Source organism: Manis pentadactyla, chromosome 2 (assembly GCF_030020395.1).
Source record: "Manis pentadactyla isolate mManPen7 chromosome 2, mManPen7.hap1, whole genome shotgun sequence".
Classification (NCBI taxonomy): Eukaryota; Metazoa; Chordata; class Mammalia; order Pholidota; family Manidae; genus Manis; species Manis pentadactyla.
The window spans coordinates 134,137,835-134,146,531 of record NC_080020.1 but is presented as its reverse complement, the minus strand read 5'-3'; the positions used below and the strand labels follow the sequence as shown (position 1 = coordinate 134,146,531).

At 41.9% G+C, this 8,697-nt stretch overlaps 1 long non-coding RNA gene across 1 annotated transcript; it reads right to left on the bottom strand.

Moving 5' to 3' along the window:
• Nucleotides 1-386: 386 nt before the first annotated feature.
• Nucleotides 387-3,736, bottom strand: LOC118918198 (uncharacterized). The gene is made up of 2 exons (XR_005027046.2): nt 3,584-3,736; nt 387-930 (listed from the first exon to the last, which is right to left on the bottom strand). It is a non-coding gene; the product is annotated as an uncharacterized LOC118918198 (long non-coding RNA).
• Between the last annotated feature and the right edge of the window lie 4,961 nt (nt 3,737-8,697).

Genomic DNA, 8,697 nt, shown 5'->3' with positions numbered 1-8,697 from the left:
TGTAGAGGGACACAGAGAGTATTAAGTGTATGTGGCATCAGAAAGACTCCAGAAGGGCCCTGTAATGCTGAGGGTGAGAGGGCCCACCTTTTATCTTACAGAAACTGAGAGAGGGAAGAAGCGGTAGGCCCCCCAAGTTCTGGTGCAGCTGGCCACCAAGGCCAGCTCTGAGCCCCACAGCTGTTTGGGGAGCCCCTGCTGCCCTACAGGTGAGCGCAGATTGCTGCTGTTTGGCACTCTCTTGTCATCCTCTCCACACCCTCCTACTTAATTAGAGCCAGCCCTGCAAGCTGTCACTTTTTCTTGCACAGGGGCACAGCAGGATGTGGGGTAGGGGCCGGGTAGGGAGTAGAGTTCTGAGGAAGGACTGATAGAATCGTTTAGAGTCGGCTTTGGAGATGATTTAATCCAAATCTCTCAATTTGATCCAAGAAAATGAGATCCAAAGAAATAAATGGCTTGCCCAAGGTCAGAGAGCTACTGCTTGGTTACCCACTAGAAGCCAGCCTCCTGAATCCTGGTCTCTAGCAGCTTCTATACCAGACCCCCACATGCCCTTCTTCCCTGGGATAGGCACCCCTTATCAAGGCCTCCTCTCCTCCAGTTGTAGACATCGCTGATGTGGTGAACTGGCAGGAATTAAAAGAGAGGCCATCATATCTGGAGGGGGCGATGTGGTCTCGGGCTGGATTTGCGCTCGGTTGTGGAATAGATCTCTATTTGCAGGATTCCACGGAGAAGCTAGTGCAAGTGTGGCACAGTTATTAATATCTGTCTTGGGGCCTTTGCACACAATGCTTTATCAACACACAGGCATTATGCACCCTGCCTGGTTTGTGAGCTGGTGTGGAGGGGAGAACCAAGGCCGGTAGCAGTCACTCTGAGTCCCCAAGCAATGACCTGTAGCCTTCAGCTCTAGTCTTACAATTCCTACAGTGAGACAGTATAAAATGGATTATTTCAAAACCAAATATTTAAGAAACGACATAGCAAATATGAAATATACAATAGATTTGTTTAGCCTATTAACAAAGTCAAGTCTCCTTCTTAAATTTAGGATTGGTGATAGGGTGGGGAAGGCAGTGGGTGGGAAGACATTACACATTTAAGCAAATTAGGATTGTGCCAAGGGCCTTGATTTATTTCAGGACCATGAAGATTCCATTACTCTTGGCAAATTTTAGAGATTTCTTTAAGGGAATCATTTGTTTGCTATTCTATTGAATGATGCTCCATCTCCTTTGAGTATGTGTTTTAATTTAGTCCTATAGCTCCTCTCATCCTTACTCTTTATTTTTATTAGTTTAGTTTCATATGTATTCAAAGAGATTTGTAAGTCAAATCCATGTTTTAAGGATGCATTATTTTTTCAGAATTAAGTAATGAATTCAATGAATTTTTAAAACGTACACTGGGTATTGTATTCACAGCTTAAAGGGCAGAGTAATCATAATAGAAATTTGTTTGCATTCCATTAAAATCATGTATGTGAAATGAACAGTATCCCACCAACTATCCCTAGCAGAGTGCTCTGGGATGGGGCAGTGGGGGAGAGCCGGCTGTGAGATTCCACTGGCTTTCCCATAATCCCAAAATAGTGCCAATTTCCTTTCAAATTCTGAGAACTGCCTGCTGGGTCAGGTGTGGTTATGGCTGCTGCCAGGGGCTGAACCAGTAGATATCCCAGTTGTAGTCACTCAGAGTTACAGATTCTGGACCATGCTTTATGTAATTCTGGACAGTGTTTCTCCCCTTGGTCAGAAAATTTTGTCCCTGATGGATCAGTACCTCAGATAGACGGATGTGATAAGGATAAAATAAGCTTTTGGGTTCCTTGGCTCTGCAGCAGACCCTCTCCTTATACATCCTTGGTGAGCAGTCAGTCCTAGTTACTAGGGCCAGGGAAGCGAAGAGTTAACTTTAACAAATGCTCATGCTACAAAATGTATAGGCGATGGTGGGAACCCAATGACTAGCCCATTAGCCTTAGGAGGGCATAATTCCTAAAGACAATATCAGGCTTCAGGCTTTGTTTTCTGCTTTTGATCCTAACCAGAAAATGCTAAATCTTTGCCTGTTGGATACAACACACTATGAACTGGGTTAATGATTCAAGCTACACATTTTTATTAAGTTTTGGCTGAGTGCTGCTATGCCTTCTCTGGAAACCTGACCTAAAATGATTAAGAACAGTACACACTAAAGGCATCAAAATAAAAATAAACAAGCGGGACTACATGAAACTTCACTACTGCAAAGGAAACCATCAACAAAACAAAGAGGCAACCTATGGAATGGGAGAAAGTATTTGTGTACCATCTATCTGATAAGGCATAAATATCGAAAATATATGAAGAACTCAATAGCAAAAAAAAAAAAACGAGTGGATTTAAAAATGGGTAGAAAAACTGGACATTTCTCCAAAGAAGACATACAGATAGCCAAGAGGCACATGAAAAGGTGCTCTACGTCGCTAATCATCAGGGAAATGAAATTAAAACCATAGGGAGCTGTCATCTCACACCTGTTAGAATGGCTATTATCAAAAAGACAAGAATGTGGAGAAGATCGGCCCCTCGTGCACTGTTGATGGGAATGTGAATTGGTGCAGCCACAGTGAAAAGCAGATATGGAAAGCAGTATGAGGATCCTCAAAAATTAAAAATAGAATTACCTAATAATGATCCATCAGTCCCACCTCTGGGTATTTAGTCAAAGGAAAAGAAAACACTAACTTGAAAAGATATATACACCCTCATTCTCACTGCAGCACTATTTATGATAGCCAAGGCAGGAATCTAAGCATCCATCAATGGATGAGTGGAAAAAGAATATGTATATAAAATGGAATGTTATCTAGCCATAAAAAAGAAGAAAATATTGCCATTTGCAACACATGGATGGACCTTGAGGGTATGTGCTAAGTGAAATAAGTCAGACAAAGAAAAACAAATACCATATGATCTCAGTTATGGAATCTCAAGAGAACAGACTGATGGTTGCCAGACGTGGAGGGCAGCGGGTGGGCGAAATGATTGAAGGGGGTCAAAAATAGTACAAATTTCCAGTTATAAGATAAATGAGTCCAGGGGATATAATGTACAACATGGTGACTATAAATAATACTGTATTGCATATTTGAAAGTTGATAAAAGAGTAGATCTTAGAAATTGTCATCATAAAAAAAAATAGCTCTGTATGGGGACAGATATTAACTAGGCTTATTGTACTGATCATTTCACAATATAAACAAATATCAAATGATGTTATACACCTGCAACTAATGTTATATGTCAATTACACTTCATTTAAAAAAAAAATCTTCAACACTTCCACATTGCCTAGAGTAACGACCACTTAGCCCAGCACCAAAGGCTCTGGGATCTGGACCCCAGAGTTCTTATTTCCTGCCACTCCTACCAAACTAAACCTCCTTGTCCTCTCTACATGCCCATCCATGCCTTCACCCCTTCTTCCTCCTCTTAAAAGTAAGAAAACAATACTACACACTGTTGTGAAAATAGCACTGATATCTGCTAAATGCTTCAGAAGTTTCTCAAAATACTCTGGACAGAAACTGTACCTTTTATGATGAAGTCCCATCTGTGCCATTAGGAGGCTTTTGTAGTAAAATACTTTATCATTCTTAAGTGGCTGCCACACCTCCAGCTCTTTCTCTCATCTTCCCTGTCAGAGATTTCAGGAGAAGACCACTTCTCCATCTGCAAGGAACACAGCTCTAAGAATGAGTGACTGAGGCGGGTTGTGACTTCCCGCCACTGCTGGGAGTTGCTAAGCAAACATTACAAAGCAAACAGAAAAAGGGAAGCCTTCCTTTCACTTCTACCAAGGGAAATGAAACGTTAACTCCTGGGATACAAGAAAGAAAGAAAAGAGGGGGGGTGCTATGCTCTCCACGTTTCCTAAATAGGGCTCAGGTCTCCCTTAATATTTTTGGTTTTGTTTAGTTTTGGTTTTGCTTCAGGTGAGAAAAATGGGAGGTCCAGTTAAGAGGGAAGGCACGGAGGGCCCTCAGTCCTCGTCCTCTGGGGACCCCCCGAGGCAGAGGTGGGAGCTCACAGTGACTGCTTAGAGGTGGGAAGGAGGCCCTGACGACCAATCCCCGCTCAGAGCCAGAAAGAGCCCTCCCAGGTTTCTTGGTGAGAAAATGTAGTTGGGCTTCTCTCTGAACAGTCCAAAATGAAAAAGCCCCCACGTGTCACCAAGTTTCTGCATGTACTGCAACAGACACCAAAAAGCAAGAGATCTGAGCCCTGACTAGGAATTTATCAGTTGCTCTGTTATATACACAAGTTATTCCCACAGGAAAGGAGGGCCATGGCAAAGGTAGAATATGCCACGTTCGCCATGAGTGGTTCTTAAAGCAAAGTAGTGTGGGGTGATTGTGCCCCTCGGGTCCTGGCTAAAGTTTCAGTTTCCTAAGGTTTTATCCCCATCATTGACCTCTCCACTGAACTCTTGATTTGTATATTTAACTGTTTGATACCTCCACTTGCATATGAAAGGGAGTATTAAACTTTCCTCCCTAGACCTCCTCCCCCTGTCCTCTCCATCTTTTTTTTTTTTTAGATAATTATTTTTTATTGAAGGGTAGTTGACACACAGTATTACATTAGTTTCAGGTGTACAACACAGTGATTCAACATTTATATACATGATAATTCTAGGTACCAGCTATCACCATACCAAGTTGTTACAATATTTTGACTATATTCCTTATGCTATACATTACATCCCGGTTACTTATTTATTTTACAGTTGGAAGTGTGTATATATATATATTTTTGTGTGTGAGGGCATCTCTCATATTTATTGATCAAATGGTTGTTAACAACAATAAAATTCTGTATAGGGGGGTCAATGCTCAATGCACAATCATTAATCCACACCAAGCCTAATTTTCGTCAGTCTCCAATCTTCTGAAGCATAACAAACAAGTTCTTACATGGAGAACAAATTCTTACATAGTGAATAAGTTACATGGTGAACAGTACAAGGGCAGTCATCACAGAAGCTTTCAGTTTTGCTTATGCATTATGAACTATAAACAGTTCAAACATGAATACTCATTTTATTTTTATACTTGATTTATATGTGGATACCACATTTCTCCCTTATTATTATTATTATTTTTTTTTTTAATAAAATGCTGAAGAGGTAGGTAGATACAAGATAAAGGTAGAAAACATAGTTTAGTGTTGTAAGAGAGCAAATGTAGATGATCAGGTGTGTGCCTGTAGACTATGTGTTAATCCAAGCTAGACAAGGGCAATAAAACATCCACGTATGCAGAAGATTTCTCTCAGAACGGGGGGGGAGGGAGGTTCTAAGCCTCACCTCTGTTGATCCCCATTTTTCTCACCTGATGGCCCCCCTGCGACTGTGCCTGTCTTAGGTTGTTTCTCCCTTGAGGAATCTTACCCATCTCTGGCTAACCAGTCATCTTCCGGGGCCATACAGGGAAATGTAAAGTTGGTAAGTGAGAGAGAAGCCTTATTGTTTGAAAAGGTTAGCTTTTTACTTCTTTGCATATTTATGCCCTGTGGCTTCTATGCCCAGCATTTGTCTTGAGGTGTCTTTACCACTTGGAAGAATTATGATACTCGGTAAATTCGATATGAGGCACGAATTCTATTTAAGGGTTGTAGTTAGGAAGGAAGAAGAAAAGCTATAGAAGTAGCAGGCAGAAGAAAACATGGGAAGATTGATTATTTCTTTGACATATCTTCTTGTAGAGTAACTTCAGCATGTATAGGTTTTAAACTACTAATTAAATTGCACACACACATTAACATAATAGGAGTACAGTTACGTAACCAAAGCATACCTGTAATTACCAGCCATCTCCAGTGAAACCAAGAAAACCAGTTAGGCACTTTAGGCATTTGTGAAAACTTATCTATGATATGGTGGATATTGTCCAACTGAACTTAAACAGTCTGAGAGAAATCAGACAAATTAAAACAGTCCATTCCTGGGGACTGTTCACTTCCCATATGTTCTTTTAACAGTAAATAGTCTGTAGTTGTAAGATTTTGGAGAGCTACAATTTGCAGTTCTCCTAATTCTTGGTTGAGTTCCAACAGTATAGATCCAGTCAAATTTGTTGTTTTACTGTATGCACAGGCCAGCTTAGATATCTCCTTCTTCATTCCCATGGCAAGTCCAGGAACTGGTGGGATGAGTGCATCTACACCTGTAGCAGTGCATGGATCTTTGTTGGGGTTTTTTGATGATCATCTTCTTGTCTTCTCCATCTTAGCCAAGGTTCTTCCCCTTACTTTGTATCTCAAGTCAAAAGCCAGGAAATCATCTTTGATGTCTTCATTTCCCTCACACTCCACATCCTCTCCATGAAACCCAATTGGCCCTACCTCCAAGCTTAACTTCAATCTGACCAGGGCTGACTTTCAGGCCACCATCTGTAGTTTCACTGCTGCAACGGCCTCCTTCACTTTCTCCCATCCCTGTACAGTCTATTCTCCAGCATGTAGCCAGAGTGTATTTCCCTTCCTGCCAAGTTCCTTTGCAGGAGTATTTCCCGGCCAGGCAGGCACTTGTTTCAGCCCTGCCCCAGCTGGGCCATTTTCATCCCTCCTGTGCCCTCTACTCAGCAGCCCATCCTGATCTAAAGCAGCATTCATCATTCTCTGTCCCTCCATCCAATTTCATGTGGTATGACCTGCTGTGTTATTATTTGTTTACATTTTTTGTTGAAGTATACTTGATATGTAATACTATGTTGGTTTCAGGTGTACAACATAGCAATTCAACAATTACAGACATTACTAAATGCTCACCAGGATAAGTGTGATTACCATCTGTCACCATACAAAGTTATTACAATATTATTGACTGTATTTCCTACGCCTTTCACTCCCATGACTTATTTATTTTATAATGGGAAGTTTATACCTCCTTATCCCCTTCACCTGGCTTCCCCTCAAGGATTAAGCTCCAGAGAGCAGAATCCTTCTAGTTTGTTGCAAGGTATCCAGTACCCAGGATCATGCCTGGTACACAGTAGGTAGTTAATACATACTGATTGAGTATGTAACCAGATAAATGAATCAGTGTTCCAATCCTGTATGTTGAAGTCAACCCACAGGCCAACGCAGAAGAAATGAAAGCCCTTGGGGTTTAGCGAAGGCTCTCCTTGCCTTCTTACAAGCTCCTATCTGCAGCCTCATCGCAACCCCGTCTCTCACTGGTGACCCAGGCTCTGCCATCTGTGCTGGCGCTGTCATGAGGTCCCACTATCTCCTACCCCTCCACTGACTCTAGAGCCCCTGGGAGCCCAGCCCTGCAGCAGCCCATGGGGTCGCCTGCAGCAGCTCAGCCACCCCAGGACTCAGCCCAACCGATAGCTGCCCCACGTGAACTGACTCCTCCGATCTCATCAAGGGTTTCAGAGAAATTCACACGCCACCACAGATTGCAGAAGAGAGGGAGGCTTCCCAGAAACCTGAATGTGAGCAGGGCCTTGAAGCTTGGCGACTGAAATGACACCCTGTAATGCAGAGCGGTGTTTCTCAGCCTTCTTTTCATCACCACCCCTCCCCAACAAGGAGCTGTTTTAGACTTTTCCTAATCTCTGCTTCCCAAGAAATTTTAACAGCACAGACCCACCATGTATCTGTTTGTGCACAACGACACCTTTAGAGGTCCATGAATCATCACCATACCTAAGATGTTTTTTCACTTGCCCACCCCAAGAACCAGTTTTTTCTTTCTTGGGGGAACTATCACTCTGTAGGGAATGCATGTCATATGTATTCCTCTTGCATAAATAATGATGCTGTCAATGAGAAATTCATTAAAATCACCTTGAAATAAAGACAGGTTTATCTGAGCCAAACTAAGGATCTAAGCCTGGAAACATGGATTCCCATGGGGAGGAGAAACATTTCAAGGGGCCTGCATCATACAGATATTTTTCATGTCCTCAGAGAGACAGGTGAAAAAGACAGAATTTCAAAGGGGTACATTCTGTTTACATAAAATATGAAGCTTAAAAAAGGTGTTGGGTTGGTGACATCTTGGTATCAAAGGGCATTACAGAGAAGGGCAAACATTCTTATCTTAAGTCCTTGAGCAGGAATTGGACAGTAAAGGAGGGCAGGTGTGGCGATACACACTTTGTTTAGCTTTACCTCTGTTTGAATTAACAGATGGTATTCCAGACTTAGAAAGTTTTAAATTTTCAAGGGTGGGTGGCCATTCTGAGACTGCCCGAGGTAATGAAACCTTCACATTTAGGCCTTAGAAATCTTTTGGGTGGTTTCTGGTACAGTGGTAAGCTTTGCTTTGTTTCACAATGTTCTTCTGATACCCGACTGTTGATAGACAAGTTTCCCCTTGAAGAAAGATCTTTTGCAGTGTAGGTTACTTACGAGAAGTAGCAAGTGCTTATAATCTTGACCTTACCTGAACCAGACTAGCGTTGTCTCCTTCCTTCATTCATTCAATCTTTCAACAGACATTTGAGTGTCAAGTATTTGTGAATACTATAAACATGTAAAGGTCAAGATCCATTGACTTTTTCCCCCAAAGAGCCTATAGCCCACTGGGAAAATACACAGATGATTAGACTGGTAGAACTGGTGAGGAGAATATGTGAATGCAGTAGTATTTGTGAGTAATGTTCCCCAGAACATCCACACTGTGATTTGCCAA